The 15,430-nt window shown below is 50.1% G+C and overlaps 1 non-coding gene across 1 annotated transcript; it reads left to right on the top strand.

The window, feature by feature from the left end:
• The first annotated feature begins 3,530 nt into the window (after positions 1–3,530).
• LOC117796843 lies at positions 3,531–3,664 on the top strand. The gene has a single exon (XR_004621548.1). It is a non-coding gene; the product is annotated as a small nucleolar RNA SNORA1 (small nucleolar RNA).
• Positions 3,665–15,430: the final 11,766 nt, after the last annotated feature.

The following is a 15,430-nucleotide window of genomic DNA, read 5'->3' as shown; positions in this document are numbered from 1 at the left end:
ATTTCCAAGCTCTCAGTGTGGTAGAAAGACCCAGTTAGACTGCAGATCGGAAGTAGGCTGAGACTGAGGCTCTGTCCCCGCAGAGGAAGTGGCACAGCCCCTCCTTGCACTGAAGAGCAGCTCTGCCATCTGGCTGTGCCTGTCGCTGCTGTGGTTAGTGACCGGGGTCTGGCCCCCCGGGGCAGCGGAGGGGCAGAGTACAGGCTCGGTTCGCAACTGGAGACCAGCAGCTCTGTGGTCCCTCTGTGTGGCAGGTGACACATCTCGGACCCATTTGCACTGGAGAGCAGAGCCCCATCTTCATCTTTCGCTCAAGACAAAGGCCCTGAGCTTTTCCCTGCAGAGGTATCTTCGGGGGCGATGAATGGCCATTTCAGACAGACACATGCACCCCAGCTAAACCCCCAGTTCTGTGCAAACATTCCTCACGCACCCCCAGAACCACAATTTTTTCAGTTAGACTGCTGCAGCTTGAGAATGAAGCTGGAATTAAAACAAAGACAAAGGACCACTATCAGTAATTATTTCTGAAGTAACAAGCAACTAATTGGGACTTACTGTTATTAAAAAGCTATACTGCAGGCAGTAATTAAACTGCGGCTAACGAGGATTTCAGCACCAGGCTCTGCGGTCACCACTCCGTTCCCCTCGTTTCCGGGCGGAGGGGTCTGTTGTTAGAGGAAATGAATGGCCTCTTCATAGTCCTCCAAGAGATCTTAGTCATTTCAGAGGTTTCTGCTGGGGAAGTCAGTATGGCTGGGCAGTGGGGCAAGACAAGGCACAAGTGTGAGAAGCCTAGGAGCCCATGGAGGTTTCTAGATGGGCTGCCATCCCTCTCAGGATGATGACATCATGCCTTTGGGAAATGGCTGCAGGCTACTGTCAAGTCAGTGGGAAAAGAGCTGAACTGGCTCTTTTATAAATAGATTTATTGAGCATCTCTAACCCATCAGGAGCTCCAAGAGATGCATTTATACACATCAATGCATGTACTCCTAACTGCCATAGGAAGGAGCCGCCATTAGGAACTGTTTTATAGAGGAGCGCACTTGGCTCAGAGAGGTGATGTCACCTGTGGGAACCCACCTGGCCACTACCCAGAGGGAAGCCAAGGTCGGGCCCCAGAAGGAAGGGGAACATTCTTGCAGGCAACACAGTGGCGCGAGGCAGGTGTAGCCGGGTGTGACCACCTTCTAGTTGCCTGGTGAGCTCGTCAAGTTACCCAAACATTCCATGCCTTAGTTCCTGCATCTGCCAAGTGGGGATAATCGTGCCGCTCTAGTGGGTCTGCAGGAGAGACTCCGCGACATGCTGCATACGAAGCGTTCAGCACAGCGCTTCGTGCGCCATGAATGTTCAGTAAATGCCAGCTGTTACTAGAGGTGCTGTGCCGATGCTCTCCGAAGCAGTGCTGCGTGCTGGATGAAACTCAACGTCCGAGCGTGGCAGGGCTTTTGCAACAGTGGAAGCCATGGGGGTCTTCGTAGAGTGTCTGTCTGCCTCTGTCTCTTGGGAAGGGGGCAAACAAACCCAGAGGGCTGGCTCTGCTCTGAGGCCACTGCCCTGGCGTTCGGGGCAGTGGGAAGCTGGCCAAGCTCCCAGACAGCCTGTCTCGGGCCGGGAGCACAGAGCCGTTGCCTCACCAGCTTGTAATGAGCTGCGTCTCCGTCCTGATTAGGGGAACAATCTTCACTCGGAAAGACTTAGGGGAAGGAAGTGACAGCGTCGTGGGGACAGGGCATAACCTCACCTCCCAAGGAGGGGCTGGCTTCTGGGGAGCTGGTGACTTGAAGGTCACAGCTCAAGATGGTGCCCATCTCCAGGGAGGAGGCTGTGCAGACCCCACCGGGGCAAGTCTGGGTCAGAGTAGGAGACACACTGGGGCCAGCCCAAGCCTCTGTCTGCAAGCCGGGGAGGCAGCTGCTCACAGGCTCTGGTTTGCCAGGAAGGCAAGCAAGGAAACCACCATTCTCTGGGCACCTTCTGGGCACCAGGCCCGATGCCAGCCTTTTGACATCATACTGCCATCCACACCATCTTATTAAATAGAATGTTAGGGCACCGTCTTTTCCAAAACTGTGGATTGCAGCCCATTACTGGGTTATGAAAACAGTTTAGTGGATGACAAGTAGCATTTTAAAAATAACATGATTTAAAAAAAGAGAGACAGAGAAAAAACCCCAGAAAATTTCAGAGTGCACTGCCCAGAGTTCAGACTCGTACTGTCTGGTGGAAGCTGCATGTCTTCAGCGGAAGTGTGTTTGGGAACCGTGTTGTAAGGAGGATAGAAATCATGCCCATTTCACCCAACTGTCGTAGGGATAGGAGGAGTTAACAGTGTAAGTGGTTAAGGCAGTGGAGCAGAGGCTGCCAGCACCAGCCATGTCCCCTTGGAGACAGTCCAGTTCCCCATACGCGCCAACAGCATCCCGACTCTCTCTCTCTAGGGTGCTCTCTGGCTGTGGGAATACACTTAGCCCAAGCCCAGGGCAGGTAAACTGTGGTGGAGTAAATACCCCAGGAGCAACTCTCAGCCTTTGAGGATCGGCCCTTGTGGATAAACACTTCCTCCAGACAATGATTCTGAGTATCTCCCTCCCAGTCTCTCGGAGGGTGCCCGGTGGGGCTGAGCCCACAGAAGCACTCCCTTCCTCATCTCCCTGTTCCCTGATTGGTAAGGGGTGGGAGCACTTGGAGAAGAGCAACAAACCCAAGGTAGCGAAAGCAGCTGGCACGTGACCAGAGGAAGATGTAGCTTAAGGAAACAGAGAGAGCAGTCAGCAAAGATGGGCTCTGAATGACATGCTAGGCTTTGGGCTTGTTCTCCCAGCTTTGGTTCACTGTAACCTCCAAAGTCCGCTATGGACGTTGAAAGAGGCCATGTCTACAGTACGTGCACAATGGAAACAATGTGCACAAGGGGCCGGCCTTCTGTTTATGTTGAAATAGTCAGGCAGAGCTGCACGGGGAGTTCTGGGCTCCCAGGAAGTGAAGGGGTCCTTGAGGTCCATTTAAGGACCTCCAGGTAAAGTTTTCCAGGGTCCTCCCAAGGCCCAGCCCCAGCAGATCCCGAGGGCAACCTCTGCCTCTCCTGTGTCCTTGGACCCCACAGCAGTTATCCTGGGCTTTGGAGTTTTATTTCTTAACTGTAAGTTTGGAACCCGATCACACTTGTACTTACTTATCTTCCTTCTCTGACACTAACTTCTGTGTGCTCAGGATCCAAGGCTGTCTGGGTCATCGTTGAACCCAGCTTAGAGCCAACTGCACAGAGGTGTCCGGATTCAATTCCATTCAATCGATCCAGTGTTGATTTATCAGGCACCTGCCAAACGCAGACCCTGTGCTCAGGTTCGGAAGTGCAAGAACGAGACGCAGTCCCTTGGTGGAGAAGACACAACCATGGTGCCCCACATGCTGGGCACTGGCTGTGCCAACAGTCTAGAGGCAAAGAGATGGGACAGCACCCAATTTGGGACCAGTGGAGACAGTTACATCTGCGTAACTTATCTTTAAAAATGTGGAGGTGAAGCCTCGTTCTCCATGAGAACTGGCACTGCTGGTTGTGGTGTCTAGAAATTCTTACTGTGGCTAAACTGAGACACAGAAAGTGTTACCTCCCAGGAAATGTATTGCAATGGTGATGATGAGACCTGTAATTTTTTTTGCTAAGATCATGAGTGAAAATTCAAAGTGACATGACCTCCATATTAGAAACGTAATAAGGACTAATACATTTTAGATCATTAGCCAAAATAGCAATGTACTTTCTGCAATCCGACTTCCAAAGCTCTAAGGTGAATCACTTGAAGAAACTGGAGTCCAAGGACTCTAGGTGGGAAACTGATGAAGTATGTCACTACTATGTCCATATTCAAGTGAAGAGAAAAGAAGCTCAGGGAAGAGAACCATGACAAGGCTAACTGACAGACAACGGGGTGAGGGGTTGATATGAGATCTTTCAAAAAGTCCTATCTTGAAGATAAGTCAACTCAGACTTTGCAGGAACTAAGGTGACTTTGACAGGTAGTGGAATGAATCATAACATGTAAAATTGCTTAAATAAAAATATATTGACTAAAAAAATTTTTATTGACTTAAAAAATTGTGGAGCTGATATCTGATTGTGCGTATTTGCAATTAAGATTGTTGCTCGAATGTTCACTTTGCTTTGCCTTTACTGGACTATTCCCGGGGCCCGGCTCAGCTGATGATTTGGGAAAATGATTTTGAGCTGTATAGCTGGCTTTTCCAGATGTGTACTCAATCCACAGAAGGAAGAATCAGATAAAAAGGAGCAGCTGAGAGGGACCTTGAAGATCCCCTGGGACAACTGCTTTCAATCTCTGTTTTCTGGAGCCTCAGGGTTCCAGGTGGGCAGGGAGACAGCTCTGGGGAAGGGGATGCTGAGGGCCTGGGCTTAGGGTCTCCTGCCTCTACCAAAAGAGCTCAAGGGAACCTTTCTTGCACATTGATGTTCCAAATAGTTTGGAAGAAAGCTTCCATGGTTTAAAGGTTTAAAACCCACTAAGCTAGTCCTACACAGCCATCACCATCACCACCACCACCACCACCATTATCACCATCACCATCATCATCATCACCACCACCACCACCACCTTCATCATCACCATCACCACCACCACCTTCATCATCACCATCACCATCATCACCACCACCTTCATCATCATCACCATCATCACCACCACCATCACCACCATCATCATCACCATCACCACCATCACCACCATTTCTCACAGTAGCTGATTTGGAGTGTTTTGCATGAGCCAGATGCTATTAAAAGTGCTTCGCGTGCATTATCTTATAAACCTCACAACTCTAAAAGGTAGGTCCCATTATTATCCCATTTTACATATGAGAAGACTTAGACCCAAGGGTTATGTAATTTGGCCAAAGGACACAGATCATAAGCAATGGGGCCCAGCTTTGAACCCATGCGACTGGCTCCTGCACCCACAGGGTTTTCCGCTACCAGGTGCGGAGGAAGAGGGGGCCCAGAGAGAGGCATGGACTTGTCCCAAACCGCACAGTGTGCTCAGCAGGGGCAGAGCCATTCCCCCTCAGAGCTTCTTCCTCCCGACCTGCTCCTTCCCTCTCTCCCTCTTCATCTTCAGTGTGCCTCTAGAACTCATTCACAGTGCCTTTAAATAGACCGTCTCTTGGTTGCCATGCATCTGTGCTCCCATTCTGGGAGCAGCTGACAGAGAGGAGCTGCAATGGCGGGTCCGCTTCAGGGACCCCTGTTCTGAATGGGCCTGGGGCTTTCTCCCTCTTGGCCTGTGGCTTCATTTCTCGCCCTCTGCTCTAGAGGAAGTGGGCTTTGGGCATGGCATTCCAGGCACTTCACAGGCTGCCCTGTCTGTCCACCCTCACCTCTCTTTGCTCCTCTACACACACCATAGCCATTGCAGGTAAGTATATACCCTGCCCCTTTGCCGGTGCTGTTCCCTCTGCTGAGAATACCCTTCCTGACTTACTGGCTTGGCATATTCCTCCTCAGATGTCCTCTCCCTAGGGCCCTGACCTCCTCCCAATGCAGAAATAAGCACAACCTCCCCAACATCCTCCCTGTAAGAGCTCGTGTCACCTGGTACTCTAACCATTCACTGACTCCACCTCCTTGATTCAAAGACGTGCAGGTGGCCCCGTTTTACTTTACTAAAACCAGGATGGTTTTGACAATCCATGCTTCTCATCATTGGGGAGTATTTCTTGCCTCCTGAAACACTGTGGCGGAATTGTTATTTTGTAATCATTATCATCTTAGGATCTAGGAAACACAGGACTTTTTCTCCCTCCAGACAGCTCACCTGGGTTGGGGGCCATGACCCTTGCGTCTCTGGACCCCCAGCAGGTAACACAGGGAGGCACAGAGCAGGGACCAACTGGTGGTGAGTTGTGGCGCTCATGGGCTGGATGGTGCCCTTTGTGTCCAGGTCACCACGGGATACCTTCAGGGCTTTAAACTCCAGCCATATTGCCCATTGCCCATCAGGATCGTGCAACTGCCTTACGGCACATGCCCTAGAGAGAAACACGGGCAGGAGCGGCAGGCTTCCTGTGCCCCTGGGTTACTTTCCTAGGGCTGCCATAACGAAGCACCACAGACGTGGTGGCTTGAACAACAGAATCATATTTTCTCACAGTTCTGAAGGCTGGAAATTTAAGACCAAAGTGTCAAGTTACTTCTTCTGAGGTGTCTTTCCATGGCTTATGGATGGCCATCTACTCCCTGTGTCTTACATGGTCTCACCACTATTCATGTATCTGTGTCCTAATCTCCTCTTCTTGTAAGGACACCAGTCATATTAGACTAGACTCCACTCCAATGACCTCACTTTAACTTAATTACCTCTTCAAAGACCCCCATCTCAGAATACAGTCACGTTCTAAGGTACTGGATGGTAGGACTTCAACGTATGAATTTGGGGGGGGATACAATTTGGACCATAACACCCCCCTAAGGTTGATCGAGCTCAGTAGGAGGCATGCCAGTTGCAAAGTCTAAACTGTACCTCACCCTGTGCTCTGCCTCCACTTTTGTCTCCTAGAAGTAGCCGCAATAGACCAGTCCTTCGCCCTTGGCTCCCCCGAATTTCCAAGAGAATTTTTCAGCATACCTTCTTCTGATCTGTTATCATCTGTTTAGTTCCTGGCTCTTATCACCTCCTCATCCAGGCCTTCCAACAGAAATCTCCAGTCAGCTGCCCACCACTTCTTCTCTGAGCTTCCCCCTATATATAAACCTTAGACTTGATAGGGATCTTAGACTTGATAGGATTTTTCAAAAATTTAGCTGACCATTGTCCTACGCCTTGCCTGTGATACCCGTCACTAGTCAGTCACAGCACATTTTCATGCAGACTCTAATGCTAGGCAGCCACTGCCAAGTGTGTTAGCTCGTGAGCTGGGTCACGTTTGCAGTTATGGACCTCGATGTCCTTGAAGGGAACTTCTAATCAGAAATCCTGCGGATCCTTGGGTACAACATCCATACACTGGATTATTTGGGATAGTCCCAAATTTATATGATTTTTAGTCTCTTCAATAAAAGCAACTTATAAAGTATTGAATACATAACTGTAAGTGTCTGGATTCTTTTGGGGGAAACATTTGGCCAACGCTTGGACCCTGGGCCTAACAGGTGCACCCTCAATGCAGCCAGTTGACCAGGAACCTGATCTTTCTGTTAGATGGCCCAACCCAGGGAACAAAGGAATAGAACTGGTAGGATATTCATCCATTCACTTATTTCTTTCACAAACCCTTTACTGAGCACCTACTATATGCTTGCACTGCTCTAAGGGATGGGGATTCATAGACAGAGACAATTATAGTCTTCATTGTTGGCCAAGTGCTAGACCCAATGGCATCCTATCTGTATTTAATTTTTTAATGGCCTCAATTTTGGTACATTTCCCTTTCTGTAGCAAATACTGCTCATTTTCCACTAAAATTCATGTACTCCCTTTCATTGCACATAGTTGTCCATGTGAAGGGGTCTCCCAGCAAAGCAACTACAGTCCCCAGCCCCCCTGGCATCTAGGCATAGCCATGTCTTTCACTGATGGAATGTAAGATGTTACAAGAGTCACTTCTGGGCCAAGGCTTATATGAAGTGGGTGAGCCTTCCCTGCATTCATTCTCACCTTCCATTGGCTAGATGCAGGTTAGTTCAAGGCTCTAGAGAGGATGGTGGGGCCATAAGGTAGAAGAAGCCAGGGTTCCTAAATCACTGGGTAGATGAAAGCCACCCACTGTCACCAGATAGATCAGCCTTGGACTATGGTGTAAACAAGAAATAAATTTCTATTGCATTTGAGCCTTTATACATTTTGGAAACTTTTTGTTACAGAAACTTACATTACCCTAACAAACACAACTTTTAAGTGAAGTCAGTCTCATTGCTACACCAATCGAGACACATCTTTGTAGCTCCATTGCCTACTTTCAAGAGAGCCCTTAGATGCGGGCACCCAAAGGAAATACTCCTCAGCCAGGAATCGGCCCGTCCTCTAAGTCCTGTACCTTTAACACAGATTATGAGGGTTTTATACGCAAGGGGTTTAAACAGTCTGGTAAAAATAAGCTTTTGACATTTAAGAGAGAAATGTAAAGCTTCCCTGAGAAATTCCCAAGCACCATATTCCTTTGCCTGGGAAATCAATCTGGATCCAGGACAATTTTTTAAGCAGGCAGAAACCCTTTTCTGGGTCTCTGGCCCCACTGGCTGAGGCCCCACTGCTCACTGAGGGAGCAGGCAGAAAGGACCACCTGGCAAAGAGAAATTAGCGAGTAATGGATGCCCCACCCCACAACTGAGTCAACAGCATGAGTCAGAGTGCTACAGAAATAAAGAAATCCCATTCATAAATTTTCTCTCACCCCAGCTTAAGAGCTTTCAAAGTCATAAAGTCGACATACAGCCAGAAGACCTACAATTGTCCAATTAGAGGTTTTATCCAGGAAAACACACATTTTCAAAGTCACTGTTGGGTCCCCATGCCAGGAGTGTAGCAGGCTGGTTTGGCGTGCGGTGCCTCTGGGTTTTATAGAACTTTCCACTTCGGTGAGACAAAACAGAGGACTTCTCAGAGCCTCTCACTCCTGAGGTGCAGTCCATGAGGGGCCTAGAGACACCCATAGCCACCATTCCCAGGAGAACTTGGGAAAAGCTGGAATCGACCTGAACCAGCTCATGTGGGAGGGAAAGAAGAACTAAGTGTTTACTATTGACTATTCTTGAGTGCCAGGTCCTGTTTGGAATCCACAGCACCCATTATTGCGTTTCATCTTTATTACTACCCTGAAAGGAAGGGTCTATTTTTTCCTCTACCTTTCAGATAAAGAAAGTGAGGCTCAGAGAGGTCAACTGACATGCTCAAGGTCACGTGGCTCATGAGTAACAAGGCGAAGACCCGAACTAGTGATTCTAAAGTACTTGAACCTTTACGTCTTGTTGCCACGCATGATCCCAGGACCCTGACTTACTCTGTCTGTCTAGCCACGTCAGCTGTGCGGCAAGGACATTCAGATAGAGGCCGGGGTATGGCAAGTCATTACCGGTGGGAGCTCAGTTGAGAAGTGTGACCAATGAGGGGAGCCAGGACTGGAGAGAGCCCCCACTATTTTCCAGGAGCTGTCGTAGCGTTTTACTTAGATTATCCTGCTAAACCCTCACCGTGGTCCTATAAAAGAAGTATTATTAGACCCATTTTACAACGAAGGCTCAGAGGAGTGAGAACTTTCCTGAAGCCACATGGCTAGGATGTGGTAAAGGGTCTTCCTAAATAGAGACCTTGCTCAGGAATGTTATGCTAGACACTGAGTTTACCCACCTATCCATCAAATGGCTTTTATTCTTGGGAGGGAATCTCTCTCTCTCTCTCTTTTGGCAGCAAATTCCAACTCTACTTGCGCACGTGTAATTGAGAACATCCCCGAAGTCTCGGATATTGAGGCTTGCACATTCATATGTACTTTTAGGCCACTTCCCGGCTGACTAATCTTGAGAGTGTCCCTAAACCTTTCATAGGATTCACCAGCTAGACCAGAGGTTGGCCAATTTTTTCTTCAAAGAGCCAAAGAGTCAATATTTTAGGTTTTAGGGTCCAGCCAACCTCTGCACGGCCACTGCTGAGCATTGCCACTGTATTGTGAAAGCAGCCATAGACCATACAGACATAATAAATGCGTATGGCCAGTGTTTGCCCATGGGCCTAGAGAGTATGCAGACCCACAATCCAAGTGGTCAAAGGATCCCACAAGTAAGTGCTAAATTCCTGCTGCGTGAGTGCTCCAAAGGAGAGGGCCGCCATGCTCTGAGAGTTTCTTCCCCAGCAACTGGTCTCAAGGTGGGTGGTAGCTCAGACAAGGTCACTCTGAGTCAGCCCAGGGATGAGACCGGGGTCCAGGTCTCCTGCTCACCCCGTGGGACCCCTGCTGGCACACGTGGCCTCCCTGGCCCTCGGGGAGTCTCCTGCGGGGGCCGGGGGCAGTTCTGCAAATCCAGGTGGGAGCAGGGGCACCACGGGCTGCCCCAGAGAACAGTGTGGGGTTTCTGCAAAGGCTGGTGTAGCTGGAGATTGGGGCCGCGGGGCTTCTACCGGCCAACGGCTGGCTCCTGTCTCTCTGGCAGGGCCTGGCCCCTCACTGCACCTTCTGGAGAGCCATCCCAGCCACCACAGCAGCGCGCACGCCGGTGCTAATGTATTAAAATCCCCGCTTGTGAAAGCCGAGCACAGGCGGAGCCCGCGGAGGCCGAGGCTCGCTGAACCAGAGCCCGCCTGAGCGGCTATTCTCTCTTGTAGCCACAAAAGGAAATGTTGGCGAGGTCTTCAGAGAAGGGGCGGTTGGTGGGGAGGGGACGCTGCTGGATTTAATAGCAGGAATACGAGTCATTTGTCTTATTGTAGAAAAGATGTGTGTTTGGACGCAGAAAATGCTCTGGATCCTTTCTTTCTTCCCCTTGCAGGCATGAAAAGCCTGGAGCAAAACAAAACGCTGCTGATTCCGAGGCTATTTTGGGCGCCTGTCACTGATTGTCTGCTTCCGAAGCCCTCGGCACACGCCGCCTTCTCAAAGAACGGTTTGAACAAATAGGAATGGGGAATGAATGAGCATCTTGCCGCCGCCACCGCCATCAGAGCAGAACACAGCCCCCCAAGGCCAGGCCTGGCCCCGGTCGCTCAGTTCTTCCCTCTCCCAGATGCCCACGGGCCCCGCGCCTCCTGCCCGCGCCGTGCTTGCTGGCTCATGAGCTGGGCTGCCTGTCCCGTGCCAGGGAGCTCGTTATCCAAGGAAATAACTCTGATAAGGGGCTAAAAATAGCCTGCAATGATGGAAAACATTTCGTTGAGAGATCTGTTGACAAGAGGGGAAACAGAGCTGTGAAAAAGATAGGGGGCGAAGGACACAGAGGAAAAAGCAGGGCTGACCGTGATGGTCTGGGGAAGCCAGAAGGAGCAGGGAGGGAGCCCAGGGGCCAGCGGCCAGTCTTCGTGCTCTCTCACTGGTCCCTATCCTGTGCTGTGTCACCTGCCTCCAGGCAGGAAAAGGGAGCGAGTGGGCAGTTTCCCTCCTGTAGGACGGATCCTGGAGAATGAGGGTCTGAAAAGCAGGTGCAGTACAGGGGAGAGGCTAACCAAGAACTTGGAGTTCTATCACTTACTAACACAGTGACTGTGGATGAACCGCTGACCTCTGAGCCTCGGTCTCCTTGTGTGATAAATAAGGAGAGTGTTAGACCCGGTTCATAAGGGCTGTGCTGGTCATACCTGAGTTCTCATTAGCAGCGTGCAGCACTGTGATCATTTGATCTCTTACAAACACGGACTGAGGACATTCTGTGTGCCGGGTACTGTCCTGGGAGCCCAGGACACTTGGATGAGGAAGACACAGGCCTGCTGTAAGATATTTCAATTCCTTACGGGACACAGCAGAGAAGGGAGAGCCCTCCCTTTGGAACATAGAACCAGCACTGCTTGCCCTGAAACAGCATACATGAAGAGCCCCAAAACACCTTTTTGGGGCCACAGAGACATTCCTTCCAACTCCATGTACCTAGTATGTGTTATATTCTGGAGAAAGACTAATAGAGAGGCTCAGTCTGCCCTTTTGAAACAGCAGATAAATAGATATATGTCACTGGGCACAGAAAGGAACATAAGAAAGTTAGGTTTAAGAGTGAACGACGAACACTGCCCTGGGAGCAACTGGGAAGGCCTCCTGGAGGAGGCGACATGGGCCGAGTCTTAAAGGACGTGCAGGAGCTGGCCAGGCAGAAAGGAGAGGAAGGCAATCCCATGAGAAGGAAAAAATAGCATAGGTCTCCAGAACCCACTGGGAGATAACGGAATGGGGCAGAGATTTGGGACCCCTACCATGACTTTTCCTAAAACAAAATATAAACCTCAATATATAACCTGTTTCTGTGTGGATCTCCCATTCAAGATTTCGCCTAGAGGAAGCATTTTGATGTTAAAAAGGTGACTCATGCAACATAGTTTCTGTTCTCTGATGAGCAGATTGGACCTTTGAATGGCCTCCCTCAGCCTTTGCCACCATACTGTGGAAGGAGGTATCTTACAAGGTTCCAAGAGTCATTCTTTCTTCTCCATTCCCGCGGCAGCCTCCCCGGTTCAGGCCATGTCATCTCCTCTCTGGACTAGCACAATTATCTATTCACTGTGAGCCTTCCTCCTCCCTGTCCTGCCTCCTTCAACCCATGCTCCAAGCGATGGGTGAAGTGATCTTCCAAAAATATGCATTTGATCATGCCACTGTCCCCCAAGAGTTCCCCCTGGTGCTCAGAAGAAAATACAAGTTCCTTAGTCTGCCATCCAAGGCCCTTCATGACCAGGTATCTCTTTGCCAAGTTTATCCCACGTCAACCACCCCCGCCCTGCAGAGAGAGGCAGGATGGACTCCTCAAGGCAACAATTGTGTCTGGTCAGTTATGTTAGGCAGATTCTTTCCATCCAAAGAGGGGCCCGGGGTTGTTACGGGCTGAACTACATCTCCTAGAAACTCAGCAATCTGAATCATATCCTTATAAGAAGAGGAAATTAGCACACACAGGGAGACATCAGGGCCACCATGTGAAGAGGGAGTGAGAGGTCAGCTGTCTATGAGCCAAGGAGAGGGGACTCCGGGGAACCCAAGTGTACCAGCACCTTCATCGTAGATGTCCAGCCTCCAGAATGGAGACAAAACAAATTTTTGTTGTTTAAACCACTCAATCTCTGGTAGTTTGTTATGGCAGCCCTTGCAAATTAATACAAGTGACGATAAAAGCCTCAAGTAAGAGTAGTCGGCTTGTCAACTTGTCAGACCACCTTAGCGTGATGCCATTAAGAATTTCGATTTTAGGCACCTGGGTGGCTCAGTCGGCTAAGTGTCTGCCCTCGGCTCAGGTCATGATCTCAGGGTTCCGGAATCGAGTCCCGCTTCAGGCTCCCTGCTCAGCGGGGAGCCTGCTTCTCCTGCCCCCTCTGCTGTTTCCCCTGTTTGTGCTCTTTGGCTCTCTCTTGCTGTCAAAGAAATAAATAAAATCTTAAAAAAAAAAAAAAGGAATTTCGATTTTATAATTCCTATGGTCTGATTCCACACCCAGCCAGCAGCCTTCCGAATATATTTAGCTTCCCACATTGCTGTTCTATGCAGTGTGAATTCACTGATGAAACCAACAGGAGCTTTCCAGCCCCTGCGATGGTTAGATTTCTCCCTGTGTGACGGACACAGAGATGCATGGCTCAAATCCTCCTGTGAAAAGGGACCTGATGGCCAACGTCAGGGAGTGGGGTGAGCCTTCAGGTGTGCCTTCCTCTGGGCAGCCCCAGCCGGTGCCTGAGCAGGCAGTGAAACGAGGGCCCAGCCGCTGCTGTCTGACACGGGACACCTCGGGCGACGGACATCTCTGTCTGGCGGCCATCTCTGCTTGGGCACTCGCTCTGTCCGGGGCCGGCAGAGGCTGTCTCTTGAGCAGCACAATCCAGGCTCCCTCTGCACAGGCAAGCTTTCTGCCCGCTCCCTCTCCAGGCACTGCACCCTGAGACACCATTTACACCTCTTATCCCATCCCCACCTGCAGAATCCAGCCTGCAACACCCCGCAGATCAATGCCCTCGCGTCTGGAGTATCAACTGGTCTGTGGGAGGTGATTGGTAGGAGTCACTTAGGAGCCCTACAAGCTGAGGGTCAGGCCAAGGCTGCTGTCATCATGACAAGAGATCTATTTTGGGAGGCCTTCAGGCTGGCAGCCACCAGGGGTATCTCCTGGGGACTCCACAACCTCAGATCCTATTTCTTTCTTTCAAATGCAGTGACGGTCACAGCTCTTAGCCAGCTGATCCTCTGTGGCCCTTTCCCTCCTCTGAAGGCTGAGATCTCACAGAGACCAGAGGGGCATCCGGAATACAGGGATAAGCCCACTCTTGTGAGTCCCCCAGAGGCTGGCCCAGGGTTTGGTCCATCAGAGGGCTTGATAAAGAAAGGATGGTGGACGGCCATTAGTCATCTCTGCTTGGCTATCTCTACGGGGAACATGTGTGTTCTCTCTGAGGCTTCTGGTAAAGCCACGGAGACCATGTGATAGGGAGAAAGAACATGCACTTTGGAAGCAGGACAGACCAGGAGTTCGATCCCAGGCCCACTGCATCCCAGCTCTGTGCGCTCGGTTACAGGGCTTACTGGTCTTGCCTCGTTGATTTTATTTATTTTTCTTTTTTTAATCCTTAAAATGGAAATAAGAACAATAATCATCTGATAGGTCACCATCAGGATGAATGAGGGAACACCTGTTCTATCACATAGGTTTGGGTCTTGCCTTATCCATACGAAGAGTGCTGGTTACAGCCGGGCACATAGTAGCTGTGCGATAAGAGCCAGCTAGCCCTTTCCCTCTTTCTTCCTTGGAGCTTTCCAGGCACTAGCGTGTGCAAATCTTTACAACAGCTAAATATATACAAGTTAATCATATTCATGTATTTGCAAAAATTAATAAGCCTTAATTATACATTGTAGCAACTTCTAAATGAAATCCCAAAATAACTATTTCAATACACCAAAACGTTAACAATGGTTATTTCTGGATAGTGAAATTATGGGTGATTTGTATTTTCTCCCCAAATTTTCTACAATTAGTATGCATTATTTTGAAATGGGAAAAAAAAAAAAAGAAAGAAAGAAAGAACCATGAGTAAGAAGAACGCTGTCCCACAATCCCCCGTGGTGGGAAATCTGTTCGCTGGCGTCGCATTCTGCTGACCATATCTGTGACTCCAAGGACCTGGTGAGTCATCAAGAGTTTGAAGTCGCTTGGAAATAGAAGATTTTGTAGCGGAATGTGGCAAGGCCGGCCGGGCTTTGGGCAAGTGGGTCTGATACTTTTCCCTTACTCTGTGGAATAGGACCAGAAAGGAGTGTGCTACCTTGGGGGTATAGAGAAGGAGGGGAACCCACTCTGGCATGGACACAGGCCCCCATGTGGGGGCTCGCTCTGCCATGTGTTAGATGGGAGACCTGGGGCCAGCTTCCCCGCCCCCTGCCCCTCACTCCCCCAGTCTCCGTGTCTTAGTTGGCACTTCCTCTGAGAAGCCTTCCTGGGTACCCCTGGTGAAGGCATGTGCCCTGCTCTGCTCAGCCCTCCGCGTTACAATGGCAACGCACGGCCCGTGCCCGGTACTAAGCTAGGAGCATCTGGAGAGCAAGGAGCAGGCTTTACCCGCAGCTGTTCCCCCTTTGCCTCTCGTGGCACCTGGTACGGAGTGGACACTCAACAAGCATTTGCTGAATGAGTGACTGAACGACTGACCCGTGAGCCGGGGCAGGGCCGCAGAACAGCAGAGATACATACCTACAGCCCCTGCCCTCAGGCGCTCACGCTGTGGGTGCAACTCAGTCTCCCCAA

Source organism: Ailuropoda melanoleuca, chromosome 16, assembly GCF_002007445.2.
Source record: "Ailuropoda melanoleuca isolate Jingjing chromosome 16, ASM200744v2, whole genome shotgun sequence".
Classification (NCBI taxonomy): domain Eukaryota; kingdom Metazoa; phylum Chordata; class Mammalia; order Carnivora; family Ursidae; genus Ailuropoda; species Ailuropoda melanoleuca.
The sequence above is the reverse complement of the archived record's forward strand: the minus strand, read 5'-3'. Positions and strand labels throughout refer to the sequence as shown.